Genomic DNA, 12,143 nt, shown 5'->3' on the forward strand with positions numbered 1-12,143 from the left:
TATATATATATATATATATATATATATATATATATTCATAATAGAGGTAAAAGAGATAAATATTTCGCAAAAGTAACGAATGTGCTTCCACTCGCCCCACATTAAAACGTGTTAGCAGCTGTCTTAATAAACATAAAAAATAAATTCAGTTTTAGAGCGATAATATATTGAAATTTAAAGATGGCTGCGACGAAAAGACAGTGGAGAATAAATATGGGTTATACATATTTGAATAAAATATTTAAATAAATACATAGACAGATGTTATCGTCAGCAGAAAACAAAAAGAGAGGATCATAGGAGAATACTGATTATATACAGACCAATAAAGCCAAAAAATAAACAAATAAATAAATAAATAAATAAATAAATAAATAAATCAATATATAAGTACATGGAATGATACAAATGCAACCAAAATATCTGTGTATCATTTCTGTCATATTTGTCTTATGTAAAGTACTTAACACGAGTGTTAAAATGCTCTGGAATTAATTGTTTAAATGGTATTAAACATTACTTCACAGAAATTGGCCGTAATATTAATAATGTATTTTATAATATAAATAAATCTTTTGGAATCATATTCAAGATTATTTTTTTTCTGGACGGTAAAGTGTTAAATAGGGATAAAAAGAGATTTAGATATAGATATAGGTCGATTGTGATGCAATATATAAAGATGACTCCAAAGGCAAAGTGGCACCCAAAAATGTACATACATTTTTTACATGTTCAAAGAAATACCTGCATGTATTGGGTTTTTTTTTCTTCTCCAGACACGAATTGGTGCTTCTAACAGTCCCAAATCATACACAGGCACATATACAGAAATAGACACATACACACAAGCACACACACACACACACACACACACACACACACACACGCACGCACACACGTTATGAAAAATTCTGGTCTATCCATCCCGTCAAAACTTAGACACGCGTACACACACACACACACACACACACACACACATGTTATGAAGTATTCTGGTCTATCCTTATGGTCTATCCATAAGTCAAAACTTATGGTAAATATGCTTATCGTACTTAAAGGTATTGAAAATGGTTTTGATATATAAGACAATTATGTATAGGCGCAGGAGTGGCTGTGTGGTAAGTAGCTTGCTTACCAACGAAATGATTCCGGGTTCAGTCCCACTGAGTGGCACCTTGGGCAGGTGTCTTCCACTATAGCCTCGGGCCGACCAAAGCCTTGTGAGTGGATTTGGTCGACGGAAATTGAAAGAGGTCCGTCGTGTAGGTATATTACCCAACGTGGATGTGATTGAACGATGGTAAGAAAGGCTTACTTGTGTGCAGGCATGGCGTGAAGTTTTCATTCCACGTATTCAAGCTATTGGTGAGCAAGGTGGGAATTACCAGCTTTTCAGTTATGCACAGATAAGATTTCGTGTTGCGTTCATTGTGTATTTCTATTGCTTCTCTTTATTTCAATCTCCTGCTTTCAACTTCGACCTATGGCAGATTTGTGTATGCTGAACCATAATATCAACTGCAAATACTCTTGTAAACAAAACGATATGATACGGTGATTAATGTAACTTGTCATACATTATAAGCGTATTAAATATACTTTTTTAATAAAATTCCAAATATATATCTTTGTGTGACGGCACGTATACATACATACATACATACATACATACATACATACATACATACAAGCATACATACACATCATGCATACATAATACATACATACATACATGCATACATACACACATACACACATATAGATACGTATATATATATATATATATATATATATATATATATATATATATATATATATATATATATATATGTATATATACATGTATATATACATACATGTATATATACATGTATGTATCACGATATCGACTGTACTAACGGATGTTTTTATACACCGCTTCTCCCAATGCACTTCTAATTCTTTCTTGAATTGCACTTTTCTTTTCCGTCTTGGGACAAATAGTTTAACAAAAGTATTTACTTACACACACACACAAAACCACACACACATATGTGTGTGTGTGTATGTGTGTGTGTATATCTGTGTGTGTGTGCATACATATGCGAGAAGAAATTAGATAGTTGGCTATTTCATAATAAACATGTCACTAGGTTTCTAAATCTATGCAGTATTTTTTCCCCTATGATTGATAAGGAATTAAAAATTCATCAGAGTTATGACAGCATTGCCCATGTTAAGGAAATAAAAGGTAATGGAAAAATCTCATATATATATATATAACTTTCTCCGTTTTTTCCGTCCTTGTTTTGGTATACATTCGCTGCTTTCTTCCAAGGAATCTAATGCCCCTAGCTTAGTTTTTCTTTGGGGCAGGCCAGATTTGAGCAATCTCGAGTATAATCAGCCGAAATTGCAAAGATAATCTGGAACTCGATTTATATGCTAAAGGGTTAACCATTTAGCATTTAAGCCGGCCAAACATTTTTACCATGAATATGCGCTGCTGGAATTAGGAAGTGTCTAATATGCTCATGATTCTTCTATGCCTCCAATGCACTATTTTGAGGTATTTTGATTCTTTTATGCCTCCAATGCACTATTTTGAGGTATGTCGTATTACTACCTTCTACCATAGTCTCCAGTAGACCAAAGTCGTAAAAGATTTTAATGGCCGTTAGGAGTGAAGTTTGATGGAGGTAAAACTTTTTCAAAGCTCGTTAGACAATTCGTTTAATTTCCTGCGTAGTAGACCTAATCCGACATCCAATTTAACACCACCACGTGGACTTCGGATATACTTTGTGGTGTCCATTCCGTTTAAACGCTTGCGCCAGGTCTCCGATTTAAAGTTAACTTCCTCCGCTTCGCTCACAAATCAAGGAACCCTTGTAAAAGGTCATGATATCTGCCCTACCTAGTCTGACTAAGTCATTAAAAATAATCACCGATTGTGCTTTCGTTTATGTAGCTTTATACGAGCTGTGTATTATGACGCAATACGAGAAACGCATGACTTACTTCTCTAACTAACAATCATCGGTGAATGCAGAGCGGAAATATATGTAATATTGTCAGTTTCATGGAAGCTAATCATGTCGTTCTTAATTTACCCGATACACTCCATGTTTAAAACGTACAAACCGATTTATCGAACGTTCTACGTGACTGGTGACTCTTTTTCTGCATTATCCCGCAGGACTAAATTTTCGTTAGTAAAACCGTCGAAAACCCTAAACCAACCTCTGCCCTCCACTCTCTTAACTATTCACCCCAGACTTTCAAAACAACAAAATAAACAAAGAAATAAAGAAGTAAAATGAATAAAGACTCGAAAGAAACGAAAAGAAAGATAGAAAGAAAACAGGAAGTGAAGAAAGAAAAGTAAGAACAAAGACACATTTTAACTATTAGTCACTGAAATTAATAAGTTCGCTTTAATCATGTGATAGTTTAATTTGCTTCAGGCAGATACTTGCTTAATTATAGCCAAACTTATAGCTCTCTGAAGGCTTGTATTGATTTTCGTTTTTCTTTTTTCTCTTTCTTTCCACTCTAGCGCAAGCTAAACAGTGTTACATAATTCTGACTACACCTGATCAGCTATAAATTTCATTCATTTAAGCAAACTTCTGCTAGAATGATTATCAAGCAACCATCGCTATTTCCTTTCCTTTTCAGATCTCGGTCTTGATCAATATGGATAATCCATCCTTTTCATTGCATCGAATGGTCAAGTTAATTGCCATAATAATTTCCCGGTCCATCTTTGGTGGCAAGTTTGCCTTCAGATCAAGCATTGAAACAAAAAAAGAAAAAGAAAAGAAAAAAAAAAGAAAAAAAGAAGAGAAGAAAAACAATGCATGAATGAAACTTGGCCAATGAATGACTGAATGAATGAAAGGTCGTTGCTTCGTCCATTGAATACCACGTGATATTTCTTACACTCTATCTACTCCATTATATTTCAATTCATCTCCTTTCTTAAAGATTCACATAACGATTCTTTCATTCTATGACCCATACAACACAAGAAACAAAAAATTAAAAATAAAATACAAAAGTATAAGACAATACTACATCCAAACAAAAAAGAAATAATGATAATAGAGATAAGAAAAAAAAACAACCACAAAAACAGCTAAAATAAAAACTTTAATCCCAGTATGAAATTCTCAAATACGTCTCATTAATTTGTGGCATCCATATTTTAGTGATGGCGATCCACAAATAAGTAGTCTATAAATAAATCGCCGAGGTTACAAACTAAATATCTACGAACTCTGTCAAGTTCCGATACAATATTTAGTGATGAGGTAGGCGGCGAGCTGGCGGAAACGCTAGCACGCCGGGCGAAATACTTAGCGGTATTTCGTCTACCGCTACATTCTGAGTTCAAATTCCGCCGAGGTCGACTTTGCCTTTCATCCATTCGGGGGTCGATTAAATAAGTACCAGTTACGCACTGGGGTCGATATAATCGGCTTAATCCGTTTGTCTGTCCTTGTTTGTCCCCTCTGTGTGTAGCCCCTTGTGGGCAGTAAAGAAACAGGTATTTCGTCTGTCTTTGGGTTCTGAGTTCAAATTCCACAGAGGTGTAGATGTTATTTTTTTCTTCTCATGATCATCATAATGCCGATGGTGACAATGAAGGTGGGGAACATGAGGATGATAACGATGATGATGTTGACGACGATGATGATGATGATGATGATGATGATGGTGGTGGTGGTGATGATGATTATGATGATGATGATGGTGGTGATGATGATGATGATGATGATGATGGTGGTGGTGATGATGATGATGATGATGATGATGATGATGGTGGTGGTGATGATGATGATGATGATGATGATGATGATGATGGTGGTGGTGATGATGATGATGATGATGATATTCATCATGGCCACTACCATTGTCATTGTCATCGTCGTTGTCATCCCAGATCCCTGTCATTGCTCTCAATATCATCGTCCTGCTCATCATCACCGTCGTCATCCTCATCCTCTCCATGGTCATTCGTTGTCGTCGTTATTGTCGTCGTTATTGTCGTCGTTGTTATCGTCGTCGTCGCCGTCGTCATCATCATCATCATCATCATCTCTAATTGCCATCATCATCATCGCATCGACGTCATCGTTGTCACCTTCTTACTCCACCTCGTCATCGTAGATTCAGTGTAAATCTAAAGAACCCCCTTATCAGTTAACCCCAACCCTTATCTCGGTCAACCCGACCGTGCCCACCTAATCCGCGCAAATCAACTGATAAAAAGGAAAAGATGTTCTGAGACGTGTCAATGTCTGATCACTACATGGGAAAATCATCGACCTTTTTTTTGATCACAAGTTTCCTTTCCACTACCCCACGCTTCCAGCAAATAGTCTCCACCATCACGAGCCAACTCTTCCCTCTTCCTCCTCCATCCCTCTCTTCTTCTTCTTCTTCTTCTTCTTCTTCTTCTTCTTCTTCTTCTTCTTCTTCTTCTTCTTCTTCTTCTTCTTCTTCTTCTTCTTCTTCTCCTCCAGCGTTCTCCTCTAGCCTTCTCCTCCTCCTTCGGCTTCCTCCTCCTCCTCCTTCGGCTTCCTCCTCCTTCGGCCTCCTGCCCCTTCCTTCCGTCCTTCTCCTCTTCTTCCTGCTCATTCCATCTTTCAACTCCTCATTCCATCGCCGTCTCCTTCCCCTTTCTTCCGCCTTCTCCTCTCTCCTACCCATCTCTTCTGTCTCCTGCTGCCGCTCCTCCCCTTCCTCGATCAACAGTTCTCATACTTTCTTGACTAAACGACACAAAACACGTTTTCTGCATCACCTTAACTCCTCCTTTTTTTACAAGTCCCTTCTTGATTCCCCTTCAATGTAGGCATCAAATCTCCCTCCACTTTCATTCTCCTCATAACTCTCCCAACAACTTTCATAATCACCGCACCACTCACTTATACCTCCACTCACTTCCGATTTTCTGAACTCGGCGCCATCTTCAACTACTTCTCATTTACGGTGAGATTTATCATCAACACGTCACTTGGAGACGCATACTCCATAATCCAAAGATAATTTCCTACACCACCAATAATTCTCTCGTTTGCTTAATGATATCCACATTGATCCCACATAATTGTTGTCTATGTATCTAATCACTTTGTGACCATAATTCGAGACATTTTGTGCTGTCTGTCTGTGTACTTTCTTTTATAAAATTCCTTAATGTTGATACAGTTATTGCTATATAAAACTTCTAACTTGTCTATATATATCTACTTTAGTTTGGCTGAGGCAAGAAACCTACATACAATACAATACAAATGATAGTTTGATCATACTGTTTGTCATAAATATATCTCTGTTGGCTTTTGGGTGATGCATTCATGTTTACTATTTATTGGTTCTATCCGATGGGATATTGCCATTCTGGGACAGTCGTTATGTTCCTTGTTTTTCAATGTAGTCTTGCTAATTCACTTAGTATCCAATTGAGAATATTATAACCATAATGTATTACTTGCTCTGCTCAAATTATTGATGACTATTTCGTTAATTTTGACATTTAACTCGGCTTTAATAATATTCTAATGTTTCTGTAGCATTCAGTTTTAAACTTTTCTTTCATTAGTGTGTTATATTCTGTTTAGTTTCTTAACTAATTGGAAATCTGTCTTTTGTCTAATTCCCTTATCTGTGTTTTCTTTATGTAAAATGATATTCGCGTTGCTCGTTAATTTTCTTCTCAAATTTGTCTTCGAATATTTTTCAATTCAAAACTCTGTGATAACTTTTCGATTGAATACAAACTATATGTAACGACGTTTCGAATTTTATGTTATCTGTAGCATATGATTCGTGGGTATTTCTGAAAAGGATATGATTTACTTTTTGAATAAGTATTTCTATTTAAACATCTCGTATATTATACGCATACAGTTGTTAGCTTTTCAATTTGTGGTTTTGATGTTCCGCCAGTCATATCTTACTTTTCCTTAGTGGTTCATTCTGGTAATCATTTTAATTCCGTAGATTCGAATTTGACTTTCAACGATTCGGGGTCGATAAAATAAGTGCCAGGGTGCAACGTATTCCACTTACCCCCTCCAATGAAATTGCCAGCCATATACCAAAATTTGAAGCCAACATCAAACTCCATTCTTCACCAAGTGTCACATATTGGAGGAGGCTCTCAGTAATAACAGTGTAGCAAAACGGCAGTGCATCAGCATGGCCGCAGCTCTGAGCTGAAACTGCAGAAAAAAAAGATATATATTTTCTTTGATTCTTTTGTTTCAGTCATTTGACTAGGGCCATACTGGAGAACCACCATGAAGGATTTTAGTCCAACAAATCGACATCAGGACTTATTATTTAAGCCCAGTACTTATTCTATCGGTTACTTTTGCAGAACCGCTAAGTTACGAGAACGTATACAAACCAGCACCAGTTATCAAGAAGTGATTGAGATGGGAGACAAATACAGACACACACATAAATACATACACATATGCACACACACATATGCACACACACATATACGACGGGCCTCTTTTTGATCGGCCCGAAGCTATAGTAGAAGACTTGCTCAAGGTGCCACGCAGTGGGACTGAACCCGGAATATATATATATATATATATATATTGGTAAAACATTACTTCGCAGTACTTTATGAGTAGCTGTTATATTTTCCCAGCTAGTAGTTTGGAGGGTTGCATTTTCTGCAAGATCTTTTCTCCAATTTCCCCAATTTTGTTCTACAATTGTATCTGTAACTACATTTCTAGAACAATTGTAGAATTTCCCACAAATAGCAGTTCATCCTTCCGTGATATTATCCTCCATTAACATCATTCATTCTCTTCGTTCTTGGCACTAAATTACTTTCTATTTTACGTTTATCTAACTAATGGTAAAACAATTTGCGGGTGGAGATGAACTGTTTGTTTTAATTCGTTACTGTGAAGATCTTTTGTATAAAGCAGTTCCTGATTTCGGGGATTCTTCTGTTATGTGTTGTTTTTCAATAGTATTATAAATCTTTGTTTTATGTGTACTTTCTTTGTGGATTTCATTAAGGATTGTGGTACCTTTTATTCCATTCTCATTTTCTTTATGTTATCCAAATCGGTTGCTTAAATTTATATGTTTCTATCAGAACGTTTGAGAAAGTAACCCCTTTCTTTTATAACTACTTCGAGCTGCTGCAAATATTAGTTGATTTGTCTTAGAGATATTGATGCCTGCATCTGTTTTTAGGATTTCTAAAAGGGTTCAGTTTTTAGTTTCGCTGTTGCTATGTTATTTTTAGGTTTTATCTGAGGGAGAATCTTTCGTCGGTCCATAAGAAAGTATTTTATCGATTTTAACTCTTAAAGTTCTTTTTTCGTTTTAAGCACATTGCTATATTCATAATTTCCAGATTTAGATTTTTCTACTCTTAAATATTTCTCACATTCATCGATGTTTAAATCTACGTTAGTTTCGTTAATAGTCAGTTACTGGGAGCCAATATTCTTGTATGTGTGTTTGGTGTTTGATTTTGCTGTGCTTTACTTTTTCTTTGGATTCTTTTACTGGTCAGCCATTCGACTTGTGTAGCTAAAATCAGGCCATACGTTTCTGCCTTCAATGTAGATTTTTTTTACTCCATACTGCACCATATCATCTCTCTTTGCTGATCACTGATTACAGACAAGTTAGCTTTCGTCTCCATCGTTTTCTTTAGCAATGCCTTGTGTCTCATTTTGCTGACACCGTCACTTCTAATTCGGCAAATTTTATTTTAAATTTCAACTTTTTACATAGTATAATAAACAGTTGGCATTTAATATTTTCTAAACATTTTAAATGCTTTCGAACTTATTGCCTTATATAAATTAGTCAACTGTTTCTTGTTTCTAGGCACATTGTAGTCACTTTATAATACTCCTTTATTGAATCGGTGTAAGCAAAAGTAAACAATAGTGTCTTACAGCTGTTTCTGGGTATCCCAGAAACATTATTATTAAGACACTATTAGTAAGACACTAATATTTACTCTTGCATACTTCAATTCACCATTGAAATAATTTAAATGATCTGATAAGCTTGTCCTGCCTTGCTTTTTTTTATTGGCCTCCTCCTTTATATATATATATATATATATATATATATATATATGTTCCAGGTTTAATAGCCTACCCATTGACGAGTATATATGTTAGAATATTTATGCTTTCGGTTAATACATTGTTAGTTTGCAATGTTGGAAGTTTTGGGGGGAATATGCAACATTTTTTGACTTGTAAATGCGTTTTGTATAGTAAATTTAATAAAAATTGTCGACGATATCGATTCTAATTATCTTCTAATGGAGTAGGGTAGCTTAGGGTCTCTATACTATTGATACAGATAATTCTCCCGAGTTATGCTGGTTCATGCTAGTTATTTTGCTTCTCCTTCATTACTTATCCAGTATATACTGGACATACTTGGTATTTTGTCACCATATCGGCCGCTAATATATATGCGTTTCTACCCTCATACACGCCATAATGATTTGTTTTTCGTTTTCATGTGGAGGTATAAAGCTGTGGTATGTTTTCGAATACGTAACCCCAAAACAGGAAATTCTGACGTATTTCAAAGAGTCATATCAGAATGTCTTTGCTAGAAACAGTCATTTTATTATTTCTATTCTAGATCATTCTCCTTTATTCTCTATTTTATCCTCTTCATATTCGTTTGTTTTCTTTTTTCTTCACCCTTTTCTTCTTAGACTCAACCGTTGGTGTTTCAACGAGGAAGAAGCTGGTCTCTTCATAGGATTATAACTTTTCTGATTGTGTTTTATTATTTTTTGTTTGTTTTACGATTGCGGATTTTGACTGGTGTATTTCTCTCTACAACATTTCGTGGAGATGAATGTAAGCAATAGCTTTATAAGGTTTCACCCACTTTCCTTGCAGTCTGACATAACTATTCAGTAAATTAGGTTATTTAACGTAGAGATATTTGTGTTACCTTCAGCGAAACAATAACTTTTAGAGGTCCTGGTTGAATTCATGTATTACTTCGCGGAAATGTTTGCTTTATTCGTAGCTACGGGAGATATTTCTGTTGATCCCTATTCATTGAAATTGTATGGTCAGTTATTCGCCATTTTGTTTAATATTCCTGTTTGATTTTTTATCATTATTTTCCCAATATATTTTATCGTCTTTATAATATTTTTCTACTTTATTTTTTTTTTATCCGTGATACTGAAAGTGTATTTTTAGTTGTGGCTGTATTCGAATAATTGCTTTGTGTGGTCATCATCCTCGTTTTGAATTTGTTTCTATTTATTATTTTCTCTCTGTCTGTTTTTGGTTTGTTGAGATAAGTTGCTCTTTTCATGTGTGGACGAATCTATTGTATTATATTTTTTTGTGTGTATTGTATTGTAAAGCTCATGTGTTTATTGTATGATGGGTTCTGTTGTTCTGTTTCTTTGGTTTATGGTTTATGGAGGTCTTATCTTTTACTGAGTTTGTCCTTTTTGTTTTATTTTCAGTGTGTATGCTTTGTGTGAGGCATTCTATAACGCTTTCTGAGATCTTTTTATTGATTATAAATCTACGTATATTCACATAAGCTATCTGAATTTAGATGTGTTCTTCAACTCTCTTTATTCTTCTCCAGATCCCGTGGTGATAGTGTGTATTGAGTATCATATAACTGCGTTGTAAAAAGTATAAAACTTCTAAATTATGTTGTTTGGTCCATCGTTCCCTTGAAGTATTTACTAAATTTTGATGAACGCAGGCACTAGAAAGCAGGAGTTTAGCTGAGTGTTACAAATTTGATGCTTTGAAAAGGTACCACTTCTGGCGATCGGGGAATAGGTTTCGTAACGTGATGACGTTAAACTTACTCTATACCTTTCCTTTTAAATCCTTGGCTTGTAAGTCCTGTTCGATCTGTGTCTATTGCTGATCATGGATGATGTATTGTACAGCTTTGAATCTTGTCGTTTAATTTGAGGTGAAAGATAATAGAGCAGACCTATGTTGAATAATATACCCTATAAGTGGGGTATACTAATCAACAATTTACCACTTTTGTTCAAGAGAGTACGGTCTGATGTGAAGGCAGTTTTGTTGTCTTTTGTAAGCAGAGGAACTTTAAAAAAGCCGTCTTTGATCTGCTCCTAGGTCACCTGTCGGTTGGCTCAACTTGAAGAATTCGTCTTGCGATTCTTTCCTGTGACATTCCAATCACATGTCCGTAGTATCGGAGCTGTGGCCTCTCATTACGAAGAAGTAACGAGTCGACCTGGAGAAACTCTCTGATCTCCGAGCTGTGCACTCAGTCGAGTAATGTTACCCCAGAGATCCTTCGAAAGAACCCCTTTCCGGAAGCTCGTATTCGCTATTGTACTTGGTAATTTGCGGAAGGGCATCGGAAGAGGGGTACAACTCATGGACAGTTTACAATTTGTGTCATTTTCATAAAAGATGAAAGGAGAGAGGCGGGTGGGAACATTGATTTGACAGGCGTTACGGAAATCCCTTATTACGGTATATTTTCAGGAGCGCAACATATTGGTAACGTGGGCGTATACCAGTAAAGGAGCGAAGAGAAATGAACTACTACTACTACTACTACTACTACTACTACTACTACTACTACTACTACTACTACTACTACTACTTCTGCTGCTGCTGCTGCTACTGCTGCTGCAATAAAATGACAACATTATCGACCAAACAACTGGAGAGAGGAGGGTGAGAACATTGACTTTCCAGGCAACACAAGGATGAGGGTTTCGCGTTAAGGAAACGCCATATTACAGTATATTTTCAGGAGCACAACACGTTGGTAACATGGGCGTGTACCTACAGTAAGAGGATGGTAGAGAAATGAACTACTACTACTACTGCTACCGCTGCTGCTGGTGCTGCTCTTTTTAATATTCCTAGAATAAAATGGCTACTTTATCCACCAAATAACTAAAAGTGGAGTGAAATTATTTCTATTAAAAAGACAAAAGAATGTTATAGAATGTACTTCAGACATTAAAAAAGTAGGTTAAACTCTATTCGGTACTTAATCTCCACGTGAGTTTGTACTTCAAACGGGAAGTGATGGCTGTTTAAAAAGATAATAAGCTAGAGGCTTAGTATTAAAAAAAAAAAAAAAACGAAACGAAAAAA

At 35.8% G+C, this 12,143-nt stretch overlaps 1 long non-coding RNA gene across 2 annotated transcripts in view; it reads right to left on the reverse strand.

The window, feature by feature from the left end:
* Positions 1 to 2,900, reverse strand: part of LOC106883778 (uncharacterized) — a 21,104-nt gene extending 18,204 nt beyond the window's left edge. For both annotated transcript variants that reach the window (XR_001411156.2, XR_008265415.1), the window contains exons 1-2: positions 1,903 to 2,900; positions 1,319 to 1,532 (exon numbers count right to left, since the gene is read on the reverse strand). This is a non-coding gene — a long non-coding RNA (uncharacterized LOC106883778). The remainder of the gene's footprint in view (positions 1 to 1,318; positions 1,533 to 1,902) is intronic.
* Between the last annotated feature and the right edge of the window lie 9,243 nt (positions 2,901 to 12,143).

The sequence above is a fragment of the Octopus bimaculoides genome, chromosome 13 (assembly GCF_001194135.2).
Source record: "Octopus bimaculoides isolate UCB-OBI-ISO-001 chromosome 13, ASM119413v2, whole genome shotgun sequence".
Taxonomy (NCBI): Eukaryota; Metazoa; Mollusca; class Cephalopoda; order Octopoda; family Octopodidae; genus Octopus; species Octopus bimaculoides.